Below are 17,606 nucleotides of genomic sequence, written 5' to 3'. Positions count from 1 at the left end.
GATTTCGCGATTTAATCTGGCTATTCTTGTTTTTAGATTCCGGTTCCATTTCTGTCTTTTGAGCCGGTTTTCTAGACTACCTTTTGCCTCCCACATGTGCAGTAGTTTGTTGTCTGCTATGAGTGGGGCGTCTTGGCCTTCTAGAGTTAGCGTTGCTTCGGCGGCATGTCTTTTGAGTGTGTCTGTCCCCTCTCCTAGGTCCGTGATGGCTGCGACTGAGGATTTCTCCCTTCGCTTTCTAAATTTGTCCCATTTTGTGACTTTTGGTTGTTTTAACCTATTTTCTTTGACTCCCTGCATTAGCGTAGTGGCAATTATATAGTGGTCGCTGCCTAGGCCTTGTCCTGTATTTTCCCACGTTACTGTTCTGGTGTTTTTGGAGAGTGTTAGATCGGGTGTGGTGTCCGCGGTAACGCTGTTTCCTTTTCTAGTTGGGTTTCCTGGGTCGGTGTGTAGTGAGAGGCGCAGTTCTTGTATATCCCCACACAGCTGCTTTCCCTTGCCGTCTTTCCTGTTGTATCCCCACTCCTCATGCAGCGCATTTAAATCTCCTGCGATGAAGAGGGGGTTCTTTCCCGCTGCTTGTAGAGCTTTTCGGAAGATGGCCCTGACCCTGATCTTTTTCTGTTTAGGGCTTGAGTAGATGTTTAGTAGAAAGAGACTGGGCTCCTCTTTCCTACCCGTAAGCATCTCTACTAACACTCCTTCTATGTCCCTGGATTGAATATCGTGTTCAATTGTTGCTATGTTTCTTTTCACTAGGGTTGTTACCCGCGATTTTTCCCCTTTATCACTTTGAAACGCCTGATATCCTGGGAGGGATGCTAATTTCCCGGTCTCTTGCAGCGCTATTGCTAGCGGCTTCTCTACTAATGTGTCTATGTAGTTTTGCAGTAACGCTCCCTTGCGTTGGAATCCTCTGCAGTTCCACTGCCAAACGATAGACTTATTTATGGCATTTCTGGCCATATTGAATTTGAGTAGCAGTGTCCTCTAAGTTTTTCTGTCGCTCTCCAAGGGCAATCAGCTCGGTTCTTTGTGTTTGTAGTTCGGTTCTCTGCGCCTGCAGTTCTGCTGTTATGCTTTCAAATCTTTGATATATATTCTATTGTATCTGGCTGAGTGCAGCCATGACCTGCGCCAATAATTCTCTTTGTTCTGTCTGCATCGCTTTTATCGCGTTCCTATTTGCTTCACATTCATTCTTTAGCTCTACCCATATGTCTGTTTCATTATCAGCTTTTCGTTTAAGTGGGGGTCTTCTGACTGTTTCTGCCTCCTCCATTTTCTCTCCTACCATTTCCTGCCGCTTGAGTGTTGGGGGGGGGGGATGTTGCCTTTTCTCTTTCTTTTTGTGCTTTCATGAGGTTATTTGTGAACCCTTGAAGCTCATCTACTTTTTTCTTTAACTGTTCTATTTCTCTGTCCTTATCATCTTTAGCCTGGGATGGCCCTTCTACAAAGCTTACTTGTCAGCAGTTCGTTTCGATAACATCATACGTCACGACGACTCATCCGCGAATCGTTCAACTCGAAAAGGAACGAATTAACTTCGCTTGCAGTCAACCACAGCTGCCTCGTTTTCAGCCTCGTTACAACTACATTTTATTAACAAGGAAAGCAGAATATATAACTCTATCGCCCATAAGGAGCAGGGAATTAAGGTACGTTGTCTGGAGAGCGCGAGGAGTGGTGGCTGCTCAAACCATCCGCTTCTTATCTTCCTTTTCACCACCGTTAGCAGCGTATTCTACAATTGTACTCATTTAAAAACCAGCGCACGCAATACAGGGACGACGTGAAGAAACGAGAACACAGCGCTCTTGTTTCGTTTTCTTACGTCGTTCCTGTCTTGTGTGCGCTGTTTTTAGAATGAGTACGTACCAACTCTCCCAGTCTTCTGCTTTGGCCTAAAAATGTAGCTTCTATTCATTGACGCTATAGATACGTTCTCACATCAAGTCGTAGCCATGCCCGGTACGCTGATTTTTACAAATGCTTACTTTGAGCTCTCCTTTGGGCTGTCTAAAATTATTCCATCGGCATCTATAAGTGCGAAAGCACTAATCCGGAGGTTCATAGCCTAGAGAGACCTTCTCTTGCCGATGTGTGTATACTCTGTCCCGAGCATAGAAAAAAGACAAGAAAAGGAAATAAAAAGTACCAAAGAATGAGAGTGGAGCCCGCAGAGACGCGAACAAAGGCCGCTGCGCAAGACTACTTAGATATCGATCACCAAAAGAGAAGCGTAAAAAAAGTAAATAGAAATGGAAGCGCTCGAAAGCCAGATCGAAAACCTCAAAAGTGTAATACCCACGCCAGCTGCACAGGCAGCAGAGCAGTCGGATAGTGAGCAAGAAAAGTCGGATGGCACTGCAACAGAGCAGGGCTGGGCGAGCACACCGATAAACTGCCACGTTGGAGAGCAGAGCGGAAGTGTCCAAAAAAAACGTAGCTACGCATGGCATTGGGACAGCTGTCGGCACAGGTCGACAATAATTGGAAAGACCTCGGCCAGCAGATTGGGGCGAGTAGAAGCGAATGCTTTCAAGGTATAGCCGCGATCCAAGTGAAGATTCGAGCCCAACTTGCAGCAATGCAGGCGGCTTACAGAAAATCACAACTCGCGAAAATCTGTCCTGAGATAGCTTGAAAGAGAAACTGACGCTCAAGGCCTGGTCGATGAGAAACGCACCATGGAGGCATCTCGAACACGGGAAGTGAAATACCCTATCATGGACAGGATGCTGCAAATAGCAGCGATAGCGAGCGAACTGTGAGGCTTTGGGATTGTAGAGGGTACAAGAGGAAGAAGACCAGCTTACAACACTACATAAACACAATGGATAATAAACGAAATATATTGGCACTGTAAGAAGCAAATACGATAGCTATACTAACATGATACGCTACACAGACAGAAAAAGACGGCAAAATGGTATGCTTACTAGTCAGCAAAAACGTAATCGCGGTACAACACGATGTTACGTTTCGCCTACGACGCGCGGTATAGCCGGCGCGGATGCAACGGACGCCGGGGCTTCGTTCAAAGTGGCGGTCATTTTGGGCCCGTTCAGTGCTGCCGTAACGCCTCCCGCCAAGCGCGTCCAGGCAGGTTTCAATGCCACGTGTCGTCGTGTGTGCGTGTGTGTGTGTGTGCATGTTGGTGCCCACGCTTGTCAAAGCGCGGCAGCCGGGGAGAGGAGCTCCCCAACTGGGAGGCGAGGAGGTCTGACCGGCGCCGGCCCGGCGGACGCGCACGTCACCTCTGAACATGTCCGAGCGTCGCCGTATCGGGCGCCTCATCCAGAGCCGTTCCTTCTTGCCCTCGACTCCGAGGGTATAAAAGCCGCTGCCCCGGACGCCAAAGAGAGACTTCGATTTCTTCCTTCGAGTAACGTGGTCGCCCTGACCGGCTGCTCTTTTGCGATGCCAGAATAAACAAGTTGTTCTGTTGCCAGTCGACTCATCCTTTGCCAGGACCTTCGGATGTTTCCAGCTGTGCCCCAGGCCGCCAGGCCTACGCTACCCTTGGGGCTTGCAACCCTTTTGCAACAACTGGTTGCCAGCGGTGGGATCGCGACAACGGAGGCCAGCAGCGAAGATATGCGGTCAAATGTATGCTGAGCAGCACAACGACCATTCGGGAGCAGTGCAACGAGCCCTGTGTGATGACTGGTTGCCTGCAGCGGAACGACTGCGCTGAATTCTTGGCTGCGAGGTTTGGTGAGTGCTGGACTTTCTTCTTCTGAGTTTTGCCAGGCTTTTGTTAGTGTCAGAAACAGAGCTGGTAATTGTGTTGTCGTTTCTGCCGGGTTAGTTTGCGGCAAGACAATAGTAGGCAGTAGAGAAAGCAGCATTCGGAGCAGCCATGGATTTGAAGTCGTTGCGCAAACCGAAATTGCTGGAGCTTGCAAGAGAGTTGGGTCTGGATGTCTCAGACAAACTCAGAAAACCAGAACTGCTAAGGGCTATTCTTGAGTTGGAGGCTGAGGATGACGAGCTGTCGGAATGCCTTGAGACCATTGAGGAGAGGGAGCAAAAAGAGGAGCGCGAACGTAAAGAGCAAAAAGAGGAGCGCGAACGTAAACAGCTAAAAGGAAAATACGAGCGCGAACGTAAAGAGCAAAAAGAGAAAGACGAGCGCGAACGTAAAGAACAAAAAGATAAAGAAGAGCGCGACCGTCAACACGCTTTGGAAATGAAGCGTCTCGAGGTAGAGATGGAACGCGCTCGTAATGGAAGTCAGGCACACGGTGCAGGAGAACGAGTATCGTTCAAAATGACTGACCTGATGCGGCCGTTTAAGCATGGAGAGGACATCGGTTTGTTCCTGGTTAACTTTGAGCGAACGTGCGAGAAGCAGGGGTTCTCTCGGGAAACGTGGCCACAGCGCTTGCTCACTTTGTTACCCGGCGAGGCGGCCGACGTAGTCGCTCGCTTGAAGAGAGAGGAGGCAGAGGATTTCGACCAAGTGAAATCGAGTCTGCTAAAAAAGTACAGGCTGTCAGCGGAGGCGTTCCGTTGGAAGTTTCGGGAAAATGAAAAAGGCAGAAGTGAGTCATATACAGAGATTGCCTACAGGCTTATGTCAAACATGCAGGAGTGGCTCAAAGAAGAGAAAGCGTTTGGTGACCACGAGAAAATTCTGCAGTGTTTCGGGCTAGAACAGTTTTATAGTCGGTTACCTGAGAACGTGCGGTACTGGGTCTTGGATAGGCCAGACGTTAGTACAGTGGCTAAAGCCGCCGAGCTAGCCGAGGAGTTTGTGACGCGTCGGGCTCGCGGAGCTAAGGACGGTCAAAAGGGTGAATTTGGCTCCAAGTCTGAGAGGCCGAAGTTCACACCCATGAGAGCAAGGGGGGGCACACGTAGTGCGGATGCGAGTGAAAGCAGTCCGACCGAACGTAAGGAGACGGCGGCAGCCGAAGCCGAACGCAGAAAGCGGTTCGAGACGAGGCAAGCGCGCGTGTGTTATACGTGCCAGAAGCCGGGTCACTTTTCGGCGCAGTGTCCAGAAACAAAAAAGAGAAGTCGTGTGTTTGTCATTATGTAGCACTGACGAGAACATGAAGCTTCTCGAGCCTTACATGCGAGACTTCCTCGTGAACGGGAAAGAGTGCCGAGTGCTTCGTGATTCCGCAGCTACAATGGATGTAGTTCACCCCTCTTACGTAGAACCCGATATGTTCACGGGCGAGTGCGCATGGATCAAGCAAGCCTCGGGAGCTCATAGCGTGTGTCTGCCCGTAGCAAAAGTGCTTATTGAAGGACCTTTCGGAGCACTTGAGACGGAGGCCGTAGTGTCATCTATGCTGCCCCCCCAGTACCCGTACCTATTTTCGAACAGGTCCGATCACCTCCTGCGCGAGAAGGGGCTTTTGTTTGGTGAGGCTAGCGTTCAGGCCTTAACCAGATCGAGAGTTCGGGAGCTCGCTGCAAAGGCGGTAGTTGCGGGGCCGACGTTGTCCAACAATGAGAAAGGGTCGGGGGCGCAGCAAGCTGATATTCAGAGCACGTCCGAACTGAATAAAATTGAGCCTGTAGCGTTGAAGGCACCAGGTACTGGAGAGGAAATGCCCGACACGGGCAAGTTAGAAGAGCTTCCGGTCGAGGTTCCGGGACTAGGCTCAGTGACGAACAGGGAAGACACCGATCAGGTCATTAGTGACTTACTCAGTAATGCACCGCTGTCGCCTGAGCAGAAAACCGAACTGCACCAAATCTTACAAGAGTTTCAAGGTCAGTTCTCTGAGAGGCCTGGTAGGACTTCTGTCCTTACTCATGATATAGAACTTACCTCCCCAGAGCCAGTACGATCCAAGGCGTACCGGGTGTCACCCCGCCAGCGCGATATTATGGAGGCTGAGGTAAAGAAAATGCTACAGCTCGGTGTTATTGAGGCGGGTGAGGGTGATTATACCTCCCCTTTGATTTTAGTTGAGGTACCGGGCAAGGAACCTCGTCCTTGCGTCGACTACCGCAGGCTTAACTCCATCACTAAGGATCAAATTTATCCGATCCCTAACATCGAGGAGCGCCTTGAGAAAGTTAGTAGCGCTCAGTTTATTTCCACCCTAGATCTTGTCAGGGGTTATTGGCAGGTTCCACTTACAGAAGAGGCTAGTAGGTATGCGGCGTTCATTTCACCAATGGGAACATTCCGTCCTAAAGTTTTGAGTTTTAGTTTGAAGAACGCGCCATACTGCTTTTCAAGCCTCATGGAGAAAGTGTTGCGGGGACAGGAAGAATTCGCTTTACCGTATTTAGACGACGTAGCGATATTCTCCGCATCCTGGTCGGAGCATATGGCACACCTGCGGGCAGTGCTAACCCGCCTGCGCGAAGCGGGCTTGACAGTCAAGGCTCCCAAGTGCCAATTACCACAGGCCGAGGTTGTCTACCTCGGTCACGTGATTGGACAGGGTCGTCGCCGCCCCTCTGAAATAAAAGTGGCCGCTGTGCGAGACTTCCCGCAACCGCGCACGAAGACCGATATTCGGTCGTTCTTAGGTGTCGCCGGCTACTATCAGAGGTACATCCCCAGGTACTCCGATATCGCGGCTCTCCTGACGGATGCTCTAAGAAAAACAGAGCCCCAAACAGTCGTCTGGGGCGAGACAAAGGAAAGAGCTTTTAGCGCCCTAAAGAGCGCCCTAACAAGCCAGCCTGTGCTACGATCGCCAGACTACACAAAAGGGTTCGTTGTTCAGTGCGATGCTAGTGAGCGAGGCATGGGCGTTGTACTGTGCCAAAGGGACAATGGAGAAGTGGAACACCCCGTCCTGTATGCTAGTCGTAAGCTGACCTGTCGTGAGCAGGCATACAGCGCCACCGAGAAAGAGTGTGCGTGTCTCGTGTGGGCCGTTCAGAAATTGTCATGCTACCTAGCCGGCTCGAGGTTTATCATTGAGACGGATCACTGCCCTCTCCAATGGCTGCACACCATCTCTCCCAAAAATGGCCGCCTCCTGCGCTGGAGCCTCGCTTTGCAACAATATTCCTTTGAGGTGCGTTACAAAAAGGGGAGTCTCAACGGTAACGCCGATGGCTTAAGTCGAAGCCCCTAACGTAGGAATCCGCCTCAAAGTTGTTTGTTACTGATGTTTTCTTCCTGAGGCAGGATTTTTAACATATTGCTTTTGTTTAGTGTTTCAAAGTGATTATGTGCTTTCTAGTGCAATTTTCCAATTTGTGGACGCGTTCTGAGTGCTGCTTGACTACTGTAAGGAACTAGGCAGTAGTATAAAAGGGGAAAGAGCCTGGCAGAGCTTAGTGAGGGTTGTCTCGTGCTTGCTGACTGAGCGGTTGCGTTTCGGCGTAGTTCTAACGCTTGCTGGGAACGAGCACAAAAATGGCAACTCTCCCGAAGTGACTTTGCAGTGTCCTGTGTGATCCTGAACCTGAGAACGAGGCCTTCTCTGTGCGCTGCGGTCAAGCAACGTCGAGGGACGACCGGTTTCGATTACGAGCATCATCGAGCGACATCCCTCTGGACAGCGGATGCAGTCCCCTGACCATCGGGATCTCCTTCTCCCGGCGGGGCGGTCTGTTACGTTTCGCCTACGACGCGCGGTATAGCCGGCGCGGATGCAACGGACGCCGGGGCTTCGTTCAAAGTGGCGGTCATTTTGGGCCCGTTCAGTGCTGCCGTAACGCCTCCCGCCAAGCGCGTCCAGGCAGGTTTCAATGCTACGTGTCGTCGTGTGTGCGTGTGTGTGTGTGCATGTTGGTGCCCACGCTTGTCAAAGCGCGGCAGCCGGGGAGAGGAGCTCCCCAACTGGGAGGCGAGGAGGTCTGACCGGCGCCGGCCCGGCGGACGCGCACGTCACGTCTGAACATGTCCGAGCGTCGCCGTATCGGGCGCCTCATCCAGAGCCGTTCCTTCTTGCCCTCGACTCCGAGGGTATAAAAGCCGCTGCCCCGGACGCCAAAGAGAGACTTCGATTTCTTCCTTCGAGTAACGTGGTCGCGCTGACCGGTTGCTCTTTTGCGATGCCAGAATAAACAAGTTGTTCTGTTGCCAGTCGACTCATCCTTTGCCAGGACCTTCGGATGTTTCCAGCTGTGCCCCAGGCCGCCAGGCCTACGCTACCCTTGGGGCTTGCAACCCTTTTGCAACAACGAGGACATGAATGTACGTGTTGGCAAAAATAGTCCCGCTTAACCGAAAGAACAAGAGCCCTTACATACTTGACCTGCACTGTAAGCTGATGGAAACTAAGCTGAGAATTGGAGACGCGGCAAAACAAGCAAGTGGGCAGGAGGCGGTAAGTTAGAAATCCTAGGGAACATTAACACGGCCAGCCCAGTATGGGGGTACAGACAGAATGCAGAAGGGGTGAGGAGATACAAGCGTCCAATCTAAGGGAATAGTTCGCATTTATAACGGTTCCGGCAAGGCATGCAAGAAAGGGCACTAGGATAACAAAAGGCAACCCTGATTTCACAATAGTTAAACATACAATCACAGTAGAGCGTGAACAAACACAGAAGAGAACCTACAAAGCGACCCAATTAAATAAATTATTCGAATTTCAGAAAGAAAGAGAACAAACATCTATTAGGCAAAAGGAGATCGGAGCAGATTGTGGGCGTTGTCCTAAGTCCAGGACTCCAGTGGCTTCCGCCGACGCTTTGGTGATGGCGACTAGCGCCTCCTGGTCTTCCAGGGTGCCACTGGCCAGCGTCACCTCTCACTGATCTATAGCCGCGTCGGGTGGCTTTGAGTGGATGTGTTTAGCTGTTCATCCGCGTGCAATATGTGGGAATATAAGAATGCCACCACACAAGTTGCATGCCATCATCATCAGCCTGACTACGCCTACTGCAGGGCAAACAATTTTTCTATGTGTCACCAATTAACCCTGTAATTTGTCATCTGCGCCCATGGTATCCCCGCAACCTTCTTAATCTCATCCGCCCACCGAACATTCTGCCGCCCCTTGCTGCTTTTGGTTTCTTTTTGAATTCACTCCGTTACTCTCATGGAACATCGGTTATCCTGCCTTCTCATAACATGCCCCGCCGAAGCCCATTTCTTCCTCTTGAGTTCAACGAGGAGGTCGTTAACCCGCGTTTGTTCCCTCACCCACCCCACCCGCTTCCGCTCTCTTTACGTTACAACTATAATTTCTCTTTTCATAGCTCGCTGCGTTGTCCCTAAATTAAGCTGAACCCTTTACGTTAGCCTCAGCCCTTTATGCCCCATAGATGAGTACCGGTAAGATACAAGTCTTGTATACTATATTCTCATGATCTTAGAGAACCTGCGAAATGCGCTTCACCCCATTCTTATTCCTCTTGTTATTTCCCTATCCAGGTCCGTATCACCGGTCACTACTTGCCCTACGTAGACGTATTCCCTTACCACTTCCAGTACCCCGCAACAATTGTGAACTTCTATTCCCTTGCTAGCCTCGTGAATGTTACTTTGGTTTTCTGCATTTTAATTTTTAAACCCGCCCTTCTGCTGTGCCTTTCTGACTCATTCATCATGATTTGAAGTTCACCTCTTGACTGACTCAGCAAGGCAGTGTCATCAGTGAAGCGCAAAATATTTAGGTAATCTCCATTAACTCTTATCCCCAACTGTTCCCAATTCAGGCCTCGGAATACCTCCTGCAAACAAGCGGTGAAGAGCATTGGCGAGATCGTGTCTGCCTGCCTGACGCCCTTCCATATTAGAATTTTATGACTGCTTTATGAAGGAATATAGTAGCTGCACATGCTAAAAGAGAGGACGCTGTCAGACCGACCATAAAAGCCCTTTTGTGCCCTGCAATGTCGGTGTTGTGTACAGGATGCCGTGCACTTGCGGGGTGACTTATATTGGCCAGACTGGACGTTGTGTTAACGCTCGTCTAGATGAGCACCAGAGGTCCAGAGATAATGGGTCATCTTGCAACCTTGCCCGTCACTGGAGAGAAGGTGCATGCACCCCTCTGATTTCTAACACCCTCATCTTAGGCAAACATAGTGACATCCTAACGCGTGAAATATTAGAGGTTTTTCACATCCGCTTGAAAACAGATAGTTGCATTAGTGACCCTTCTGTCACACTAACTGATAAAGAGATGATGTACTTATCTGGCCAAGATGTGTAGCTTTCCGCTCTTGCCGATTGTCAACGTTGTGGGCATGATGATTAGCTTTTGTATTTTTTGTTTTTCTTGTTTTCTCTGTCGTTTGTGTTTGCTGTTCCTAGTATTTATTTCATTATTTATTTCAATACCTTCAAGGCCACTGGAGGCATTGCAGAAGGGAATGGAATGCATGAAAAATATCTATATGTATGTAATTATAACAGGAATTGCGGTGAGACAGAGAAAAAATAGGAACAACAACAATCACGCGGTGAAATGCAGATTACTGGGAATAAACATATCCTTCGAGAGCAGATTTCAACAGAACAGAGTTGGTAATTGCGGCAGTTGTGGCGAAGAGACATTTGCCGTGAATAAATATCTAGTCGCGAGTCTGCGCTCGTGGTGTCCATGCTTCGTTGTGTCCCGTTGTCTTATTGCACTGTTCAACTATTAATCAGTACCAACTCGCCCAGTTCGCAGCCTTAATGTCGTACAGCATTCCTCTTAGCGGTGTTATAGGCGCGAGTCTATCTGTGGCTGGTCCGCAGGTGGATGGGTTTCAATGTTTTCAGAAGCGGTAATGCTTTCTTATTTCGACACGTAAGCAATCTTATGTTCTTCATTCATTCATTCCAAACAATGCGCGCATAACAATACGTGATTACACACGGCCATTACTACGAGATGCATATCTGCGTACTCCAAGACCTTTTAAACTATCGTATTCTATTCCACATTTAGTTGAACGGTTCATCAAATAAGCGGTTCGTCCCTATCCTTCACAAACTGACGCGAAGATCGCCCCGGATTAGGGGCAACGTCGACGTCAAAACTAATGGCCTCCAAAGCCAGATTTATAGTACCATTCCTAATGGCTGGCGGATGACCAAAGTAATACCTATATTTAAATCAAGTGAGCGTTCCTCACCTTTGAACTGTCGACCCATATCGTTAACCCGCACCTTTTGCAAACTTCTTGAGCATATCATCCGCAGCCAAGTTATTAACTACCTCAAATATCATAATATTATTTTCAAATATCAGCACGGTTTTCGCAAGGAATTTTCATGTGACACTCAACTACCTGGCTTCGTTAATGACTTACAATTATCACTTGACACGGGCTTTCAGGTCGACGCAGTGTTTATAAATTTTTCAAAAGCTTTCGATCGGGCTCCTCGTCACAGACTTCTACTAAAACTAGCACGCCTTAACATCCACCCTAACGAGTTCGCTTATCCAGGATTAAGGAATTTCTGTCATCTAGAACACAGCTCACCTCGGTTAATAATTCTAACTCTTCCCCTGCTTATGTGACATCTGAGGTACCACGAAGAAGCGTGCTCAGACCTTTGCTTTTTCTAATCTGTATTAATGATTTACAGTCCTATGTAACATCTAGAATTCGACTTTTCGCTGATGATTGCGTAATTTACCGTAACATTACTAGTGACCGAGACCACCAATCCCTACAACCTGACCTGAACGCTATAAGCTTATGATGCTCATCTTGATTAATGACTTTAAACGCTTCTAAAACAAAACATATCTTCCACTCGTCATGCATTTCGCATTCCAGGCACTTATATTCTTAACGACAACACTGCAGAGCTAACAACAACATAATGTACCTTGGCGTGCACCTTCAGTTTAACCTAACATGGCATCCCCATATCGACCTCACCCTAGCGTCTGCTAAGCGCTCACTTAGTCTTCTTAAAGGTAACCTCAGACACGCCCCTTAACACGTTAGCAAACTTGATTATATAACTTTAATATGCCCTAAAATAGATTATGCTGTTGCATTTGGGACCATTTGGGAAGTTTCGAGACTGATTTATTTTCTTCGGTACAAATGATTCCCCACAACAAATGTTGGTACGTATGTGTAGCGCAATCTTTTCGGGCTAACCTTAGCTATTTGTGTTAATTGCTGTGGCGGTCGCTAGATAGCACTACATGTAGAAAAATACGTTGTCACTAGTCATCTGCGCATTCTACTGTGTGTGAATGTGGAGAGATGGACGTCCACCTCGAGCAGCATGCGAACATAAAATTCTGTGTAAAGCTTGGCAAGACAGCCAAACACACGTATGCGCTCTTTCGTGACGCTTACGGCAACGAGCCATTATCGCGGGCGCGAGTTTTCGAGTGGCACAAAAGGTTCGTTTCGGGGAAAGCGTCAGTGGAACGCGACACAAGGCAGGGGCGCTCCTCAAACTCACGGAATGAAAATATCGTGGCTCGGATCAGGGAACTCGTACAGGAAGACCGCAACATTACAGCCCGTATGCTATCAGATGCTCTCGACATTAGTAAGACAACATGCCACCAAATTTTGCGTAAAAACTTAAGGAAACGAAAGCTGAATACCAGACTTGTGCCGCACACTCTCAGAGGACCAGAAGGACACGCGGGCACCAGTGAGCGCTGATTTGCTCTCCGAGGCAGAAAAGGATGCTACATTCGTTGATACCATCATTGATGAAGACGAAGCATGGTGTTTTTAATACGATCCTCAAACAAAGAGGCAGAGCGCCGAATAGCGGTACAAAAGCTCTCCGGCGCCGAGAAAGGTGCGGCGATAGAAGACCAAAACAAAGACGATGCTGATAGTTTTTTTCGATGCCAGAGGCGTCAAACAGCGCGAGTTCGTCCCACAAGAACAGACGGTGAATCAGGAGTTTTACATCCGCCTGCTCCAACCGATGCGGGATGCACTGCGACGCCGTCGCCCTGACCTATGGGCATCTGGACAATGGAGTCTTCTCCACGATAACGGAAGGCCGCACATTGCTCTCATCGTGACAAAATTTCTCGCCAAGCATAGCATTACTGCACTTCGCCATTCGCCATACTCGCCTGACCTCTCCCCAGGCTATTTTTTCCTGTTTACTCGTGTGAAGAGAGCCTTAGAAGGTCGCTGGATGGGGAGCGTGGAGGCTATTCAAGACGCCACGACAAAGGAGCTGACAGCCCCGCCAAAAGAAGCGTTTTCTAGCGGTTTCTAAAACCTCAAGAAGCGTTGGAAACTGCGTATAGACTGCAAGGGAGACTATTTCAAATGGGCGCTACCCAAATGACTTCAATGTTTCAGCGCATTTTTTTAATGGACTTAGTCTCGTAACCTTACGAACAAAGGATGTATAACAACTTCATGAATATGGACAGGCCATGTCAAATCCTTTAGGACAGACACCGCCGCTTCGATGACTTGTTTCACTAATACCGCAGCTGCACATAGGCCGACCAGTATCGCCTTGAGATACCACGGACAATTCAGAGCGCCTTGGTCGCAGTTTCCCGCTTTAATCTCCTAATTCCGAGCATTTTATAAAACTGGCTGTAATTTACCCTTGCAGTCGAATATATTATAAGGTTAATGCGTACAATTCGCACCTGCAGTTGCAAGGATAATACACTAGCAGTAAAAATTATTTCGCATTAGGCTTTGACCGGATCCGTAGTGTCAAGCTCGGAATAGGAGAGCGGTAAAGATCGAAGGTCCAGCTGGTATGCGGCACCTGCGACTTTGCGGGAAAAGCCGTCGTGTGTTTGCAAGCAATGCGAGCGGTTGACATCACTCTCAAGTAAGCAAACAAAAAAAGGAGTGCCTCTGGTGTAAGGGCAACAGAAGGGATGACCCTTTGTTCCCTTTTTAGAATCTTCCGTTGCCATTTCATTACAGCGGAGCCACTTCTCTTTGCAATCAAATACTTCTATCAACCCAGTTAGAAACAGATATATGCTTCAAAATTCATAAAATTCCTATTGCGCCGTCTATGGTGACGTGGCTAACTTTACTGCATGGTATGGGCATGCTAGAGTAATTCAAATATTTAAAGAATAACTAAACTAACAACTGAGGGCTGGAGAAGTGAAGACCAGCTATAGCTTGTGAACTGGGCAAAAGCGGTTGAAGCAGCCAATCGCCTGCTGGAGTGAGCTCCCACGCAGCTAACCTCAATTCATGCTTTGCATTGAACATTTTGCTCGCTGTCACACATGGCAACAGAATTATAGAAAGGGCAGCGTGAGAGATTTTTCATCTCCTATCTAGCCCTGTTAATTCTAGCAATTTTAACAGCTTTCTTAATTTACTCGACAACAGACCATATTCGCACTCACAATCAGGTGATAGAGAAATGCGCATAATATAACCAAACCCTATATATAGCGTTCATTGATTCCGAGAAAGCATTTGTCTCAGTGGAAACCTCAGCCGTCATGCAGGCATTGCTGATTTATGGCATAGAAGCCTTATGGTAAAATACTAGAAGAATTCTATAACGACTGCATAGCTACCATAGTCCTCCATAAACATGACAATTAAATTCCGTTAAGGAAGGGTGTGAGGTAGGGAGAGACTATCTCGACAATACTTTGGCGGCATGCCCTGTCAGTGTCCAGGACCTCAGTAGCAAGTGTGCACTTTTCGCAGCTGCTGGTCGCCCGTCCGGTCATCCAGCGGGCATCTGTCTTGTTCACTTTTGCGTGAACGTGCAGATAGGATACACGCCCGCAATCATTATGGGCCTTAGTCCTCGTGTTACCCCGCGTCCCTTGCCCGATCACATTTTGTTTCTCCAAGTTAATTTAGACCACACCAATTGCGCGACATTCCCGTTGGTTAAATTTATCCAGGACAACATTACTACAATTACAGCTGCGAGCGACCCATACATCTCCACCAATAATGAATTTGTAGGACTTCCCTCTACTTTTCACAAAATCTGCGCACCTCAAGACCCTAGGTGTGTCATATTGTTCCATAATCCTACTTTTGATATCTTTCCAAGTTTTATTTCTCCCGAAGTTGTTGCTATGTTATGTTTCACACCGACAGAGCATTTTCTTTTTATTGCAGTATACATTCCGCCTCGTGCCGATATTGAAGCGGCTCTTGCTTTGCTTACTACTTGTATACAAACTTCGCCCACTGATAAAAGAATCATTTGCGGAGATTTTAATGCAAAAAGCGTTTTATGGGGCGGAATTATCACTGCCAATAGGAACTCATGTTCAAGCTTTTGCGGCCTCCAATGCCCTGGTCGTTCTTAATAATCCGGAGTCTTTACCAACCTACGAAACTCCGTATGCTTCAATGTTGGATTGACCTTAGCTTCGCGTCACCAAATTTGCTAACACAGAGCTATTCTTGGCAAGTCAGTGCTGATGCATCACTTTCTGAGCGCAAATTTATTACACACTCGTTCTCCTCCCAACTTGTGTCTCCGTTCAAGCGGCTCACCAGAGCCAGCACGGATCGTTTAATTTACCAGTTAACTTCTTTGCCTTGGTTTGAATATTTTTATAATCATCAGTTCCATTCAGCGTCCGCTCTTGAGTAGGTTCTAGCTAAATATAATGACACCTTTATGACACTATATGAGAAAAATTTGCTTTTGGTAAAACTCAAATTTCCCGAGGGTTCCATTTGGTGGACGGCTGATTTGAGCATGGAGCGGTCCCGTGTGCGCGCTCTTCGCCGCAGTTTCTAGCACATTTCAGACCCTCAGTTAAGAATTTTCCACCGCTCAGTTTATTATAGGGCTCTTGCAACGTATCGATCTAATATTCGAAACTCCCATGATAATTATTTAAAGGAGATCTGCACCACTGCTTCGCGCAAATTCTTGTTTGGCAAGCCATACAAACATGCTTTTTGCAAGCTCAGGTGCCCTTCTGTAATTCCTCCTCTTCAGTATTCTGATGGCACGTATACTGAAACGCTTCCTGACTCTGTAAAGTTGCTACTTCGTGCTCACATCGCTACAGATACTTTCACATGATCTTCCATACCATACTCACGTTCGTGACGTTATAGCACAGCCTAACAATAGCTCAGTTCGAGATTTACCCTTAGCTGCTGCGGATATTGAAGCTTTAATCAATTCGATCGCTGGTGACGTCTTCTCCTGGCCCTGATCTAATCTCTCCTCGTGTTGTTCGCGCCTTGTTTAATGCTCATTTCTTGTTTTTCCTCTCTATTTTTAATTCTGTTTTGCATTCGGGCTACTTTCCTCAGACTTGGAGAGTTGGAAGGATTATTTTATTCCCAAAGCGAATAGACCAGCGCACCTTCCCAATTCTTACCGGCCTATCTGCATTAATTGGTCTTTCTGAAAAGTGCTCGAACGTTTGTTGTATGTTAGGTTGTATTATTTCCTGTTCCAGAATAATGTACTGCACAAAAATCAGTAGGGTTTCACGCATGGCCGTAGTTCTGTTCCGGCCCTCTATCGTTTGCGGGAGTTATTATTAAACATATCAGCAACAAAACCTTCCTGTGGTTCTCATTTCTCTGGACTACAGAGGTGCTTTTGATAGTGTTTGGCACCCTTTGGTTTTAAATTTTTGAAGACAACATCGTTGTCCAGGAAATTTATATTCCCTCTTGGCTTCTTTCCTAGATAACCGGTATTTGACCTATCAATCTCCTTCTTGTACTATTTCTGTGCCTTATTCTGTCGGTTGTCCGCAAGGTTCGCCTCTGTCACCTTTACTCTGGAACATTTTAATTTATGAACTCTTAAATCTCCCTGTCCCCTCACCTGTCCACATTCAGGCATATGCTGATGACACTATTATCCTTGTCACTGGAAAGACTAGCCGCAAGTTGTCAACATTGGGTTCAAACATTAATCCAAAACTGGTGTGGGAAGTATCGTGTTCACTTAAACCCTAAAAAGTGTTCTTATGTTTTATTTTTTTAATGAAGTCCCGGCGTTGCGCAAACGTAAGCCAACTATACGCCTAGACAATTACAGTCTCAAGTGTGAACCAAATATTAAATTATTAGTAGTTGTTTTTGACTCCCATCTAAGCTTTATTCCTCATGTTAATAATTTGCAAGAGAAAATTATTGCATCTATGACCAAGCTCCTTAATTGGTTCCGTTTCCATTTTCGCGCTTATCCATCGCATTTGCGCCTAATGTATCATCAGGTTATTCTTCCTACAATCACCTATGCCGCACCAGCTTTGTGGTTCCATTGTCCGCCTTCCAAACTTAGAGATCGTGTCTTATCGTTGCAACGCATTCCGCTTCTTGCTCTTACTGGTGCCTACAGTACTACGAGAACTGTTGCTCTTCATGTCCTTGCCAATGTTCTTCCACTGCCTATTTATCTTGACCAATTGTGTGCAGAGTTTATGCTTTTTACATTACGACAACCCGTTGTCTGCGGCAAGACTTATTATAACCCGTTTGAAATTCAGCCAGTACTTAATATCTGGTCTGACCATCCCTCATTAAAATATAAATTTTCTTTTGCTCAACATAGTAATCAGGAAGCCTTGGCTTTTTCGTGTCAACGCGCACTGCATATTTACACAGATGGGTCATTCACTCATCACTGTGCTGGTGCTGCTTTTGTTGTTCTTAGCTCCACACAAAATACTTTATACGTTCATCGCATATCCTTAGAACCACCTTCAAGTGCCTATGCCGCCGAGCTTGTAGCATTCCATTCCGCTGTTGCGTTTGCTATTAATAACCTTCCTTCTATGCCCGTT

The sequence above is a fragment of the Amblyomma americanum genome, chromosome 8 (genome assembly GCF_052857255.1).
Source record: "Amblyomma americanum isolate KBUSLIRL-KWMA chromosome 8, ASM5285725v1, whole genome shotgun sequence".
Classification (NCBI taxonomy): Eukaryota; Metazoa; Arthropoda; class Arachnida; order Ixodida; family Ixodidae; genus Amblyomma; species Amblyomma americanum.
This window is presented reverse-complemented; position numbering follows the sequence as displayed.